Here is a 16,859-nt window from a genome sequence, read left to right on the forward strand (position 1 = left end):
CTCGTGAATCCTTCTTGAGTCTGTAACTAATTCCTTAGTTTTAACTTTAGATTTCATTACTCAGGCATAGAGACTGTCTGTGGGTTTAGGCCTCCATCCAAATGTAGCAGCCTTCAGGTCCCTGTTCAGTCAGATGAGGAGACAGCAACTAAGGATTTGTCACTGATCCCTGGTGACCCTAAGGGATTGCAGCCCCTAGGCAGCGTCCAAATAATGCTTCCGGCTCTCACGGACTCACACCTGTCCTGGTATCAGAAGCGAGACACTGTCTCAAAATAAAAAATAAAAAGGGGCTGAAGAGATCAAGCACAGTGCAAAGGCCCTGGGTCCAACCTCAATATTCCCAAAAATAAGTAATAAATAAGTCTTTAAAATAAAGAAAGAGCTAGGCCTGGTGGCACATGCCTGTAATCCCAGGACTCTGGAGGCTGAGGCAGGAGGATCATTGCAAGTTCTGTAGCCTGGGCTACAAAGTGAGCCAAGGCCAATTTGGATACATGGTGAGACCCTGGGGGCTGGGGATTTAGCTCAGCACCATAAGCCCATGCCTTGCAAGCACGCGGTTGTGGGTTTGATTCCCGGTACCGATAAAAAAGTATATGGTGAGACCCTGTTTCAAAAAGCCAAAAGAAAGAAAGAAAGGGGAAAAAAAGTCTCGTGTCATGTGCCATCCTGAGATATTTTATGTTCACTGTTTCATTTAAAACTCCCAAGTATTGCCAGACGTGGTGGCCCACACCTGTAATCCCAGCACTCAGAAGACTGACACAAGAGAATTGCTTCCAGTTCAAGGCTAGCCTGGGCTACACGGTGAGTTCAAGGACAGGCTGAAATACAGGGAGGCTATGTCTCAGAGACAAAAAAAAGCCTGGGGATTTAGCTCAGTGGCATAGGTGCCTGCCTGGCAAGTGTGAGGTTGTGAGTTTGATCCCTGGTACCACAAAAAAAAAAAAAAAAGTGGGGTAGGAGATTTAGCTCAGCAGCACAAGTGCCTGCCTGGCAAGCATGAGGTTGTGAGCTCAATCCCCAGTAGCCTCTCCCCAAAAAAATTACTACAATGTAGTAGTTTTGCAATTTAATTTTTAAATTTAATGTAAAACATTCGCAAGCAAAATTTGGATTCACAGATTTTCTAAATGGATACTTTGTTATCACCGCTGTTAGCAACTGTGTCCTTGTATACCTCCAATGTGGCTTGGATACCTCCCGGCCTGGTAACTGTCTCACTATTGGCATTTCCACTGCCCCTCCTTAGCAGACGGCGTCCGAGTGTGCTCTGTTCACAGGAAGCTGGAGGACAGGAGGCTTTGAATTCTGCTTGAGTGTCTGGGTAATTGCACACAAGCCCTCCATCGCAGAAAACTAAGTGGGAAAGTATCCAAATCTCTGCTCAGTGCCATTGGTAGGCGGAGGAGTTAGTGAACAATGATCCTGTCTGGAGCAGAAGAGCAGCTAAGGATGGGAAGCCCGCATTTAGAAATTCAGAACTACTTTTCTGCAAGAAGCACTACCTCCTGCGGGACCGTGAGTACCCGGGCTTATTTCATCTCTCTCTCTCTCTGTTTTTGTTGTCGTTGTTGTTTTGTTTGTTTGTTTGTTTGGTTGGTTGGTTTTGGTTTTTTTGGTACTACCCATATTGAACGCAGGGAGTATTCCTCTGTATCTCCTGCTCTTTATTTGTTCAGTTCTTTGGATTTGGGTTTGGTTGTTGGGGGGTGGGGGTTGTGTTTTTTTTTTTTTTTTTTTTTTTTTGCCTTTTTGAGACAGGGTCTCACCATGCAGTTCAGGCTGGCCTTGAACTCACTTTGAAGCCCCGGCTGGCCTTGAACTCACAGCAATCCTCCTACCTCAGACTTCCAAGTGCTGGGATTACAGGAGGGCACCATCACACTGGACTTTAAGAGTGGCGTTTTTAACACCCTGTAGTAGCTACAGATCAGACATTAGGATCAGAGCCTACCCAGGGAGAAAGACCTTTGTGAACAACTCTCATCTTGGATTAGGCCTCTAAAAGATGGGTACCCTAAAAGTAAGGGCAGTAGGGAGACAGACCCTTTCAGGATCTGCACCAGGGGAATTACAACATGACTTCAATACATCCCCAAACTGGAAGCTGTGTTAATGTGATCCTAGAGTACCAGTGTCTCCAGGTACCTAGCAGAAAACATATCTTCTTGGATAAACATCAGGCCTCATGCTTGGCCCTAATTATGTCTATGAACAAATATGTAAATATGATATTCAGGCCACAGCAAAATGATCACTTATGCTAGAAGACAAAATACTACGAACAAAATCCAGCAGAAATAACATAGAAAAGACCCACAAGAGCATCAGCTATTGGAGTCACTGAATTGTTTATTATGTTGAAGAAAGAAAAAAACAGGTATGGAACAAATACCTCTGATGCTGTCATTCCGGTAAGCTGAAGCAGGAGAGTCACAACCAGACTGGATAGTTTAATGACCTAGTGAGAGGACATGAAACTGAAGAAATAGCTCAGTGCAAAGGCATTGAGTTGAAACTCCAGAACTGCTTCCCCCAAATTGAAATGAATTTAATAAGCATGTGGGGAAGGGGTTGTTTGTTTGAGACAAGGTCTCACTATGTAATGCAGGCTTGCCTTGAACTCACTATGTAGCCCAAGCTGGCATCAAATTCACAGCAATCCTCCCGCCTCAGCCTCCAAAGTGCTACAATCACAGGTATGCACCAGCAAGCTCAACAAGCTTTTTAACTAAAATGATTAACCATAAAAATAAAAATAACAGACAGGCATGGTGCAAGCCTATAATCCCAGCACTCTGAGACACTAAGGCAGGAGGATCACAAGTTCTAGCCCACACTGAGCAATTTAGAGACTATCTTAAAATAAAAAATAAAGGAGCTGAGATGTAGCTCAATGGTAGTGTTTGCCTCCCATGCCAGAGGCCCTGCGTTCCATCCCCAGAACCACAAAACAAACAAATAAGCCAGGCATGATGCTGCCTGCCTGTAATGTAGCACTTGGGAGGCAAAGACAGGATGATAGCTATGACTTCGAGGCCAGCCTAGGCTACATAGTAGGTCCAAGGCCAACCTGAACTACATATCAAGGCCTAGTCTCAGCATCATATGTATATATTTTTGTTTTGTTTTGTTTTGTTTTTGAGGATCTAACTCAAGGCCTCACACTTGCCAGACAAGCACTTATGCCACTGAGCTAAATCCCCAGCCCCCCCCTCAAAAAAAAAAGGAAAAAAAAGAAAAAAGAAAAGATGCTAGGCATGGTGGTGCATACCTGGAATCCCTCCTGCATTTAGGAGGCTGAGGCGGGGGGATTGTCTTGAGTTCCATGTCTCCATGTCAGCCTGGTATATGAAGGGAGGCTCTGTCTCAAAGAAAGAAAGAAAGAAAGAAAGAAAGAAAGAAAGAAAGAAAGAAAGAAGAAAAAGAAAAAAAGTAAAGTTTGAGTGCACTGCTATAATGCCAGCTCTCTGGAAACTGAGGCAAAAGGATCATGAGTGTGAGGCCAGTTTGGGTAACATAATGAATTTCAGGCCTGCTTGGGTTACAGAGGGAAAGCCAGTCTCAAAAACAAAACAGAAAACCCACAAAAACCTGGCAAAGTAGCACATGCCTGTAATCACAGCACTTAGGATGCTGAGGCAGGAGAATGCTGTGCAGTTAAGGCTAGCCTGGGCTACACAGTGAGTTAAAAATCAGGCTGAAATACATAGTGAGACCCTAAACAAAAAACTAAAAAGGGCTGAGTATGTAGCACAAGATTCTGGGTTTAATCCCAACTACAAATAAATACGTAAGTAAAAATAAGGGGTGTTAGTGGGAGGATGTTAACATAACTAATTCCTTTCATGTGTTTTGTTTTTCATTTTCAGTATTTAACTTTCAGTTTTAACTTTCAGTTAATCATGCTGATAAAGCTTAAATGTTTGAAACTGTATTTAAAGCAAGCAATCTAACTGCCACTTGTTTTATTTTGTTGGAATGGATGAGCAGAAAGATGGCTTTTGCAGCCATGTGAGCATACACAAATCCTCTAGGATTAAATGGCGTGATAATGGCTGGATCTGCATCAAGATAATCTGAGCCACCAGTACAAAAAGGTCCAAATGAACGTCGATTGTCAAGGAACTGACAATCCTCTAAGTTAAATTATCAATCTATGGGAGTCTCACTATATCAAGAGTAAAAGGCTAAGAATAGTTTTTAAAACTTTTTTATTGTAGAAAATTTTAAATGTATAAATTGAAAATGTAAATACAATTTACAAGGGGTTATTCTCTTTCTCTCTTCTTTTCTTCCTTTCTTTTCAAAAAAACAAGGTCTTGCTAGCTAGTCCTGGCTAGTCTTGAACTCACTATTTACCCCAGCTTGGCTTTAAAATTGAATCTTCATGCCTCTGTCTCCCAGGTTCTGAAGTAACAGGCGTGTACCAATTCACCCATTTAACTGGTTTTTTATTTTGGTTTTATTTTTTGTATTGTCATTGTTGTTTTTTTGCTCATTCATGCTGACCTTGAACTGGCTGCATAGCCCAGGCTGGTCTGGAACTCATGGCTTTGATCCTCCTGTCTCAGCCTCCTGAGTGCTGGGATTACAGGCACGCAGCACTACACCCAGTGATAGACTGGATTCTTCTTTTCTGCTTTTGGTGGTACTAGGAATTGAGCGCAGGGTCTTGTATATGGTAGGCAAGCAATTCTACCTAGAAGAATTATATCCACAGTCCTCTATTTTTGTTATCCTGAGACTATTTGACTTTTTTTTTTTTTTCTTTAAAAAAAAAATATTCTGGGCCAGGGATTTAGCTCAGCGGCATAAGTGCCTGCCTGGCAAGCGCTAAGTCATGAGTTCAATCCTTGGTACCAAAAAAAAAGAATATTCTGTAATAGAGTTAAACAGTCTCCCTAGAGTCTGACTTTGTATACTAGGTATAATTCCCTTGCATTCTACCCAAGTCGTTACAAGTGTGAACACTGTATTTCCCACCATTCCTGTGTGAACAGTACTCACAGGTACGGATGTGCACTCACATTCCCCGTGGAAGGAGTGGGTGCAAGCTCAGTGCTGAGGATGGAGCCCAGGGCCCTCCACGTGCCGTCCTAGGGTACACCCCTGTTTGTTTTTCCATCATCCACTGGTGAATATTTGAGTTATTACAAATAACACTGCCATATTGATAAGGGATTGCTCTCTGATCTTTATTATTTTCCTCTATTTGTTTTTGGTTTTATTGTCTTTTATTTTTAATTTCTCAAGGAAATATATAAGGATATTTCATAATTCTTTTCTAATAAATATATTCAGTATTAAAAAATTTTTAAAAATACTACCATAAAACATTTGTGTATAAGTTTCTATGTGAACTTGTTTTTATTTCCCTAGAACATAAACATAGAAATGGAACTTTTTTGTTGTTGCTAAATAGTAACTCTGTCTCATTTAGGAGCTAGATCTTTTGCAAGAGAGAAAGGGACCAAGAGATGGGGGGAATGGGAAAAAAAAGAATTAATATAGTCGTGTGTGGTGGCTCATGCCTGTAATCCCAGCACTCGGGAGGCTGAGGTAGGAGGATCGTTGGGAGTTGGAGACCAGCCTGGGCTACAAAGTGAGCTCAAGGCCAGCCTGAACTGCATAGTGAGACCCCATCTCAAAAAAGACAAAAAAAGAATTCATATGTATAATGTACATGTTCCAACTCCCTACAATGGATGTAGTCATCATGCGCTAGAAATATCTACTCATAAAAATTTTTAATCATTTGAGGGACTAAACAAATCAAATAGACAAAAAATCAAAAGTGAAATGTTAGAACTGAAGCAAACTTTTGCACAAATACACTTAGTAGATGTCTACAGAATGTTCCACCCCACAAAATGAGAGCACGTATTCTTCTCAACTGCACAGAAGACGCTTTCCAAAACAGACCACATACTAACCATGGAAGTACTTAAGTAAATGGAAAGGAATTGAAATTATCATAAGCATATTATCAGACTATAATGCAATAAAATTGAAAATCAATGGCAAAAGAAACCACAAGAATGTCATAAACACACAGAAATTAAATAACGCCCTACTGAACAACCAATGAGCGACAGTTGAAAAGCAGAAATTAGCTTCTATAATTAAAAATGCCAGCACAACATACCAGAATTTATAGGACACATTGAAAGCAGTCCTACAAGGGTAAATTATAGCAATGAATTCCCATATTAGAAAAATGGAGTAAGCTCAAATAAATAACCTAATGTTGAACCTCAAGCTTCTAAAAAAAGAAAAAGAAAAATCAAGAAGAAAACAAAACCAACAACAAAAGCAAGATGACAACAGCAATAACAATGAAAAGCAGTGGTGATACAGGCTTTCAAAATAAGATGATAGGAATTAATTGCATGGATTTCAATTCCTTTCCATTTATTTAAGCATGTTCTATGGTTAGTATGTGGTCTGTTTTGGCAAGCGTCTCCTGTGCATTTGAGAATATGTTTTCTCATGGAAAGCTCAAACAAGGGAGAAGATTATAAAGATCAGAGCAGAAATTAATGCAACGGAGACTAAGAAAACAATACAAGAATTAATGAATTGAAGATTTGGTTTTTTGAAAGAGTAAATAAAATCCACACCACCTAGCCAACCTTAGCAAAAGGATACAAATCCGTGCAACTAATTCCTATCATCTTGTTTTGAAAGCCTATATCACCACTGTTTTTCATTGTTATTGTTGTCATCATTTTGCTTTTGCTGTTGTTTTTAAATTGTTTTCTTCTTGATTTTTCTGTTTTCTCCTCTTTAAAATAAAAAAAAATGAAAGAATGAAGTCACAACAGATCATGCAGAAATCCAGATCATCTATATTTACTTAGAGAACTTGTATTTTATTTTATTTTGTCTTTCTGGAGATCAAACTCACGTTTGCCAAGCAGGCACTTATGCCTCTGAGCTAAACCCCTGGCCTATTTTGTCTCTTTTTTTTTTGTACCTGGGATCAAACTCAGGACCCCATGCTTGCAAGGCAGGTGTTTATGCCGCTGAGCTAAATCCCCAGCCCTGTTTTGTCTTTTTGAGATGAGACAGGGTCTCACTATGCAGTTTAGGCTTATCTCCAGCTCACTTTGTAGCTCCAGCTGGTCTCTAACTCCCAACGATTCTCCTGCCTCAGCCTCCCAAGTACTGGGATTACAGGTGTGTGCCACCACACCCAGCTCTAGAATTTGTATTTTAATAAAATGGAAAATGCAGGAAAAAATGGACAGATTCCTAGATACATGTGAATTACCAAAGTTGAATCAAGAATATATAAAAATTCAAAAAAAGAATATATAAAAATTTTAAATAAATCCATATCACTCAGTGAAACTGAACATGTAATTAAAAACCTACCAACAAAGAAAAGCCCAAACTCTGATGGATACACTGCAAAATTTTACAAAAAATTTAGAGAAGACTAATACCACTACTTCTCAAATTTTTTAATGAAACTGAAAGGAAAGCCATACTCCTAAATTCATTCCAGAAGGCAAGCATTACCTTGATACCAAAATCAGAGAAGGACTCAACTAAGAAAGAGAACTATAGGCTGGTCCGAAGGTAGTGAGTTATGTCGATTGTTCACAGTCAGTACAGATTGAACTCCTTGTTCTACTCTTTCCCCCTTCTCACTACTGCACTTGACTAGTCTAAAAAAAAATTAAAAAAATAAAAAAAAAGAAAGAGAACTATAGGCCAATCTACCTAAAGAACACAGACACAAAAATTCTAGCTCAAGTCAAAATACTATCCCAGTCAAAATTTCAATGATATTGGCAGGCAGAATGCAGCAAATCATCAAGAAGGTTATACATCATGCTCAAGTCAGATTCTTCCCAAGGATACAGGAGTGATTCAACATACACAAATCTATAAATGTAATATACCGTATTAACAGAGCAAAGGACAAAAATCATATGATCATCTCAGTAGATGAAGAAAAAGCATTTGATAAAGTCCAACACCCATTCATGATAAAAAAAAAATATGCTACAGAAAATTGGAATAGATGGTCCTTATCTCAATCCGATAAAAGCCATCTATGACAAACCAACAGCCAACATCATAATAAATGGTCAAAAACTGAAAGCTTTCATTCTAAAATCAAGAATAAAACAAAGATGTCTACTGTCACCATTCCTATTGAATATAGTTCTGGAAACATTAGCCAGATCAACTAGACAATAGAAAGAAATAAAAGGAATAAGGATAAGAAAGAAGAAGTTAAATTATCATTATTTGCAGATGATATGATACTATACATAGAAGACCTAAAAAAGATTTCTAGATTTAATCACCAAATTCAATAATGTAACTGGATACAAAGTCAACACTCAAAAATCAATAGCATTCCTATACATGAATTACAAATTCACAGAGACAAATTAGGGAAACAACATCTTTCACAATAACATCCCCAAAATGAATTGTCTAGGAACCAATCTAATGAAATAAAAGATTTCTACATTGAAAAAGGAGATTGATTAAAAAAGAAAGAAAAGAAAAGAAAAAGGAAATTGAAGTGGATATCAGAAAGTGGAAAGATATCTCTTGCTCCTCAAGCAGCATAATGAAAATGGTCATAGGTTCAAAGTTGTTATACAAATTTAATACAACTCATATCAAAATTTCAACAGCATATCTCATAGAATTAACAAAAATTCTCAAATTCATTTGGAACCAGAAAAGACCTAGAATAGCAAAGGCAATTCTGGGCAACAATGGCAAGGCAGGAAGCACCACAATCCCAAATTTGAAACTACTGTAAAACTACTATGATAAAAACATCATGGTACTGGCAAAACAAAACAAAACAACAACAACAACAAAAAAAAAAAAAACAGACCTAAGGATCAATAGAACAGATTAAAGGATGCAGAAAGGTAGCCTTTTTAATAAATGGTGATGGAAAAAATTGGCTTTCCACATGCCAAAGATTAAAGCTAAACCCATATTTTCCACCATGCACTAAATTAAAATTGAAAGAGATCAAATATCTAAATAGTAAAAACAGAAACACTAAATCTGCTGGAAGATTAAATAGAACTCTTGGAGACACGGGTGTAAGCAAAGACTTCATGAACAAAACACCAATCACACAGAAACTATTACAAAAAATTAACAACTGGGATCTCATGTTATTAAAAAGCTTTTGCACAGCGAGGGAAACAACCAAGAGAGTGAAGAGACAGTCTATAGTGTGGGGAAAAAATACTTGCCAGCCATTCCTCAAACAAAGAACTGCTATCTAAAATATATAAAGAACTCAACACATCTGTTATCCCAGCACTGGGAGACCAAAATAGGAGGATTGCCATGAGTTTGAGGTCAATTTTGGCTATGTGAATGAGTTTAAGTGGGAGCTTGTCTTGAAAAAAAAAGCCAACTCAGAAAAATCAGTCTCCTCCCAAATTTATTGTATTTTATTTTTTTATACCAGTACCAGGGATCAAACTCACGACTATGCGCTTGCAAGGTAGGCGCTTATGCCACTGAGCTAAATCCCCAGCCTCTTTTTATTTATTTTATTTTTTTATATTCTTCCCAAATTTAAAGACGAAATCCAAAAATAAGCTTCTGAAGTACAAATGGCAAATAATATATGAAAAAATGTTCAATATCATCAATCATTCAAATATGCAAAATAAAACAACACTGAGATTCCATCTCATCCCAGAAAGAATGGCCATTGTAAAGAAGTCAACCAATAATAAGTGCTGGAGGGGCTGGGGGGAAAAAGGAACCCTTCTCCACTGTTGGTGGGAGTATAGACTGGTGCAACCACTGTGGAAAACAATATGGAAATTCCTTTAAAAACTACCTCAAGGGCCGGGTGTGGTGGCACGTGCTTGTAATCACAGCACTCAGGAAATTGAGGCAGGAGGATTACTGTGAGTTCAGGGCCAACCTGAACTATACAGTGAGACTTTAAAAAACAACAAAACCCTCAAACCTTTAATTTTGCTGAGATTTTTGTTTTGTCTTCCTAATCTATAACTAATCAGAAAAGATACATCAAATTCGTCCCCCAAAGGTAGACTTAGCAATTTCTGTGTACATGAGAGTAATTTTATTAGTTTCAGCTTTGTGTATATTCATGCCTTTTTTCGGCATGTTTATTGGACATTGAATCCAGGTGTACTCTGCCAATGATCTATAATCCCAGTTGCTTGCTTGCTTTTTCTTTCTTTCTTTCTTTCTTTCTTTCTTTCTTTCTTTCTTTCTTTCTTTCTGCCTTCCTACCTTCCTTCTTTCCTTTCCTTTTTCTTTCTTTCTTTTCTTTTTTCTTCCTTTTTTCTTTCAATCCCTAGCACCGCAAAAGAAAAAAGGAAGAAAAAAGAAAAGAAAGAAAGAAAAAGGAAAGGGTGCTAGGGATTGAATTTAGGACTCTCCCACTGAGCTACAGTCCCACCCTTCTTAAAGTTTTTAAAAATTTTTTTGAGACAGGTTCTGGCTAAGTTGATAATTTGCCCAAGTGGGCTCAACTTTGCCATTCTCCTGTCTTGGTCTCCCAAGTAGCTAGAATCACAGGCAAGCAAAACATGCCCACTTTTTATTTTTTGTTTTTGTTTTGTAGTACTAGGCGTTTTTTGTTTTTGTTTTGTAGTACTGGAGATCAAACTGTAGGCTTTCATGGTCATTAAGCATTTTTATCACTACACTGCCAGCAGGGCTGGGGATTTGGTTTAGCGGCATAAGCACTTGCCTGGCAGGTGCCAAGACATGAATTCGATCCCCAGTACAAAAAAAAAAAAAAAAAAAAAAGGAAAGGTGAACACTACTGCCAGCATAAACATTTAAAAAATTTGAGATAACTATTCAACATGCGTGTAGACTTAAGCAGTGCAGTTCGGTAGACTAAATAAGTATAGTATTCAAGATAAAAGTCTAGGCTAAAAATAGAAACTCAGAAGTTGCTGGCATCCAAGTGGGATTTAAACCAAGGCATTGAGTGAGATGAAGAAAAGTAGACAAAGAATAGTACCCAGTACCCAGCCCTGCGGCACACTGACACTCAGAAGTCAGGGAGACAGAAAGATACCTCCAGGGAGTCAGAGAAGGAAGGGAAAGTAGATGCTGTCACAACCTGGCAACCAGCAGAAAGTGTATCAGAGGCTGGGCGTGGTGATGCGTGCCTGTCAGCCCAGCATTTGGGAGACTGAGAGAGGAGGATTGCCTGCAGTTTGAGGCCAGTCTTGGGGGCCTACATAGAGAGTTTACAGCCAGCTTGGACTCTGTAGAGAGACCCCAACTCAAAAACACAAAAAACAAGAAAGAAAAAAAGAAAAAAGAAAGAAAGAAAGAAAGAAGAAAGAAGACAGAAAGAAAGAAAGAAAGAAAGAAAGAAAGAAAGAAAGAAAGAAAGAAAGAAAGAAAGAAAGAAAGAAAGGGTACCACCAAAAGGAGAAGGGAGTAACAAATTAACCACATGCCTGGAATCCCAGCTCTCTAGGAGACTGAAACAGGCAGATCTCAAATTCCAACCCAGCACAGGCAATTTAGTGAGATCTTTCTCAAAACAAAAAATAAAAAGGGAGTCAGATGTGGTTGTATACACCCATAATCCCAGGCCTCAGGAAAATTGAGACTAGGAGACCACAAATTGAAGGCCTTCCTGGGCAGTTTAGTAATGTAGTGAAGCCTTGTCTCAAAGCAAAACTTAAAATTTAAAGGGCATATGGCCCTTATCGAAGCTGCAGCTGCTTGTATGTAGTTGCTGCAGTCAAAAAGGAGCCCAGAGTAAAAATTTTCCTTGACGGTCGCCGTTCTGTTTGCTGTAACCGATCTGCAGCATTTTGGGGAAAGACAGTTCCACTGTGCTGCCACTTCTCAGGGATTGCGGGCAGCCTTCCTTCAAACTGGCTTGTTTCTTGTAGAGGGGATTTTGCTGAGTTCGAGAACCGGTAGTAAGGAGTCCTGAAATGATTAGTGGCACAGGATATGGCAATGCTTTGGGTCACAGCCCTGAAAAAGCGAAGGCACAGCATCAGGACCAAGGCCAGGCAGGCCTTGGTGATGCTGAGGGCTTGAGGAAGGAAAAGAATTTTCCTGACAGTTGTGCTTATTACAGCGGTGCCAGATTGAAGATCTCGGAGGTTACAGTGATGATACACCACAAAGCTCAAAATCTGGAGTCCCCAGGGTTCCTGGAAGTGACTGATACTGAGATGATTGTCTCTGAAGCTGAGCCTAGAATAGGGTCTTGCTACACCATGCTGGGCTGACAGGTACACACTACCACACCCCACACCGACTGTGGGTCCTAGTTTGGAGAGATCATGAGAAAGACGACACAGGCAAAGAGGAACAGGTCATAAGTTCTGTAAACAATTTTTTGCTATTAGTAAACATCCCTGTGAATACAGGTTGACCAATAAAGACTTTGGACCCATAAAAAATAAAATAAAAAATAATTAAATAAAAGGGCTGAGGATATAGCTATATGGTAGAGTACTGGCCTCGCAGTTGCAAGACCTTAGGTTCAATCCCTAGGACTATAAAAAAATTAATTTTTAGTGGGCTGGGGATTTAGTTCAGCAGCATAAGCACCTGCCTTGTGAGCAGGCGGTCATGAGTTCGATCCCTGGTACCAGTTTAAAAAAAAATTAATTTTTAAAAAGGCTGGGATTTAGCCTAGCACTCCAACATTTGCATAGCAAGCACAAGACACTGAGTTCAACACCTAGTACTAGGAAAATGAAGAAAGGGAAGAAGGGAGGAAGGGAGGAAGAAAAACAAAAGGTAAGATGAAGGAAAACCACTGAGTTCAATTAAGTGAAGGCCTTTGGTGATCTTGAACAGAACAGTTTCAGCGGAAAGCTAGGACAAAAACCAGCAAGGAAAAAAAAAAAAAAACCCAGCCAGATTAAAAGAGAATGAGAAGAGAGTAATTCAAGATAGTGAAAGCACACAACTCTTCGGAGGACACTGACTTCAAAGAAGCTGGAATTGGTTGGACGATAAGGAGAAGTTTCTTCTAAGATGAGAGAGACAGAATGTTTAGAAAGCCAGCGAACGCTTGGGCACAGGGCAAGAGTGAGCAGTGCAGGGAGGAAGAACAGCTGAGTGCTCTGGAATCCCGCAGCTCGGAGGAGAGCGTGGCTTTATAGGCACCCTGGCTTAGCTGGGCTCCCAGTGGAAGCCCCGTGTGCAGGAATAGGTTTTGAACTTTCCATAGCCTGCTACACCATTTTTTGAAATTTCCATTGACTAAACCAAGTCTCCATTCTGAAATCAAAACACGTGGACCAAAGTTTTGTTATGGGAGAACACAGCCAATGTGAGGTGCAAAGAAGTGCTCAGTGGAGAATGTGGATCACAGCGTGGTTCTTCCTGCTCGGTATCTTCAGTGAGGTCCTGTCGCTCCCCATGGCTGCCTCTCGGTCGCTCTTCCCCTTCACACACAGCCAGAGTACTTGGATGACTACACAGACTGTTCTGTGGGGAACCACCCAGGCGACTCTCCTTGACTGTCCTGGAAAAGAAGAGCAACTATCTCCATTTTGGATAAACTTGGCCCTATCTCCATGTACTGATACTGAGCTGGCCAGGTATTTCTTTGTCCCTTCAACTGGCTCTAAGCAATGTGGATTGGGCTGGCTGAGGAGCTGATGTGTAATCTGTGAAGCAAAGCCATAGGTCCCTGTTACCCCACCCAGAGATGGAGAGCCGTGCTCCACACGGTCGGTGGGACAGAGCCTTGAGAAACAGGCAATGACTTCTCAGGGCAAAAAGAATTATACAACAAAACTGAAGCACTGACCCCGAATTATTAGAAACTACCTCAGTTGTCTTATGCAGATTGCTCTCTCTGCCTTTCTTGCCTAGCCCAGCTCACGTGCTTCCCACCACGCTCACTGTCCCTCATCCCTGAGCCACTCCCCCCCATGGAGCATTAATAAAACCTGGGTTGGGCCTTGGGTCTTGGCCTTTGTTCCAGTGAACACCATCTTGGCTTTTGGAGACATGGTCTTGCTAAATTGCCCCGGGAGAACTTGAACTTGTGATCTTTCTGTGTGTGTCTCCTGAGTGACTGGGATTATAAGTGTGTACCACTGTGCCCAGCCAGCCTGCATCTTCCATGTTGCTTCTGTCTGTTTTTATCCTGAGTTCTCTTTCCTTTATCAGGCTTTCCTTGGGGGAGTCCATCCACGAAGTGACAAGTTGGATATACTAGTTCTGCTCACATTTATATCTCTATTACAGACATCTCTGTCCAGCCATGGCCCCTACAGCCACCACCCCCTCAGCAGCCCCACACCCTTGTATCCTGCAGATACTGACAGTGCATCATCTTAAAATCTGCACACAGCATCTTTCCCTCTCCAAACCCCCATCTCCGCCCAGACCCAGAAGTGCACCAAGACGTCTCTGGTTTCCACTTAGGCACACGGGCAGAGTGCTGGGTGTGTGGGCAAAGACGACACCGGTTGTGTGTTGGGAGTTACCAAGGCTTCTCTCTCTGGTTCGGCCACCAATCCCAGTTACTAGTATTTCTTTTTCCTGCTTCCTTCCTCCAATCTGTCGCTGAGTGGATGCTGGGGACCCTGAGATGACCCAGCCACAGTGGTCAGGATGAGGTCAGACACATAATCACCCCTCTGCCTATGTCTCTTGTGAGGCCCAGAGATCGGGGCTGTGCCTGGCTCATCTTCTGGTCTCCAGAAGACAGCACAGGGCCCAAATGCTTGCCTAAGAGATGACCAAGTGAGCAAACAGATGCCACAGAAGCAGTCCACAGATACTGGGTCAGGACCTCGGAGAAAATAGGAAAAGAGCCAATGAAAAAGCTTTGAAGAGGGAATGGATGAAATACAATGGTAGTGTAAGCCTCACCCTCAGGAGGCCGAGGTAGGAGGATCCCTGTGAGTTCAGGGGCCAGCCTGAGCTACATGGCAAGACCCTGCCTTCAAAAAACAAAAAAGAAAAACTCCTGAGTGCAGGTCAGGAAACCAAAGCAAAAGTGAGACTGGGGCCTGGGTATGGTGGCACATACCTGTAATCCCAGCATTTGGGAGGCTGAGGCTAGAGAATTACTGTGAGTTCAAGGCAACCTGGGCTTCAAAGTGAGTTCAAAACCAGCCTGAACTGCATGCATAGTGAAACTGTCTTAAAAAGACCAAAAAAAAAAAAAAGTGAATCTGGGGAAGGTCAAGGTTGTTAGTAGGCTCCAGTACATCCAGATGGCAAAGAAAGTGAGAGGAGAGAGAAGAGATTCCATAGGATGATGGAGGGTAATCTTCATTTTAATATTTATTTATTTAATATTTAGAGACAAGATCTTGCAATGTAGTTCAAATTGTCCTTGAGTTCATGATGGAGCCCAGCTTGGTTTCAAACTCACAGCAATTCTCCTGCCTCAGTCTCCCAAGTTGGAAGGTAATCTTTACAGAGGTTATGTTCAGGTTCTCCTTGTAGCCTTCACCTCTGCCTCCTGTCACTCTTGGCAATAGTAGCCATTATATTAGAATGAAATAGGGCCCTTCTTTTGGAAATGGCATCTTTTCCCACAGCCTTAGTTAGTATCTTCCCACAGGTTCCCACCATAGGATCACTACCAACACATCCTCTAGATACAGCTGTTAAGGTTGTGCACTGTACAACACCATTGTATTTCAAGTGTTGGCAGCGGATACAGCTCAGTGGTGCAGAGCCTACCTGGAGAGCACAAGGTACTGAGTTTGATTCTTAGTACCCAGCTGCACCCCAAAAAGCAAACAAATGAACGAACAAAAAAATGGGCTGCCACACAACAGATACAGTTGCTATTTTGAATTTTTACGGATTTTTCTATGATTTTGTAATTATATTAAATTATAATTATAATTATTTTAGTGTATGTGCTGTTGAAGTGGGATTTACAATTATAATTATAGTAAAAGTTTTTGCTAGTTTTGCTGGCTCCAAAGATCCTTGACTTCTTTAGTCATTGCTACAGTACTCAGGAGCACAAGAGTGGCAGGGCTCAGAATGTTGCTTGTGATAAAGAGCTTACCTAGCATGCACAAGGCCCTGGGTCTCAACCTAGCACCACAGGTAAACAGTGTTTTCTGCCAAAATCCCCAGATATCATTCCGTCTTGACAGTAATAAAAAAAATTGTTTCTCTAATATTATCTAAAATAACCTAAATAACCAAGAACTGCTTTATTGATTCAAGTGTCAATCAGTGATCATTTGAGGAGCCAGGGAGAAGGAAATTTCATTCACTCATCTTTCTTAAAATAAAAATATTGCCAGGCACGCCTATAAAAATTTACAGGTGCATGCCTGAACCCAGCACTCAGGAGGCTGAGGCAGGAGGATCACTGCAAGTTTGAAACCAGCCTGGGCTACAAAGTGAGCTGAAGGCCAGCCTGAACTGTATATAGAGACCCTGCCTCAAAAAAAAAAAAAAAAAAAAAAAAACCTAATTAATTAATATAATTTCAAAATGGCTGGGAATGTAACCCAGCGTAAAGGCCCTAGATTCAATCCCCAGGACAAAAAAAAACTAGGAGAGGCTGGGCCTGGTGGCACATGCCTGTAATCTCAGTGCTCAGGATGCTGTGGTAGGAGGATCACAGCGAGTTTGAGGCCAACCTGGGCTACATAGTGAGTTCAAGGCCAGCACACAGCAAGACCTTGTCTCAATAAATAAATAAAAGTGTAAAAAACCTAGTAAAACAAAAAACTCACTTTGCCACCTTTTTTTTCCTGCCTGTCTTTGTACTTGGCCACATCATTTTGCACAGCAAAACAGCAACTCTAGTTGAAATGATCTATCCTAAATAAGAATTTTAAATTTCAAAATAACAACTCTGATAGAAAGTTTTAAGAAAATACAGT

The 16,859-nt window shown here is 40.6% G+C and overlaps 1 non-coding gene across 1 annotated transcript; it reads left to right on the plus strand.

Moving 5' to 3' along the window:
• The first annotated feature begins 11,709 nt into the window (after positions 1-11,709).
• Positions 11,710-11,844, plus strand: LOC111757260 (small nucleolar RNA SNORA16B/SNORA16A family). The gene has a single exon (XR_002791633.1). It is a non-coding gene; the product is annotated as a small nucleolar RNA SNORA16B/SNORA16A family (small nucleolar RNA).
• The last annotated feature ends 5,015 nt before the right edge of the window (positions 11,845-16,859 follow it).

Source organism: Cavia porcellus, unplaced genomic scaffold (genome assembly GCF_034190915.1).
Source record: "Cavia porcellus strain 051 isolate PalLab524CR breed Dunkin Hartley unplaced genomic scaffold, mCavPor4.1 scaffold_25, whole genome shotgun sequence".
In the NCBI taxonomy this organism is placed as follows: Eukaryota; Metazoa; Chordata; class Mammalia; order Rodentia; family Caviidae; genus Cavia; species Cavia porcellus.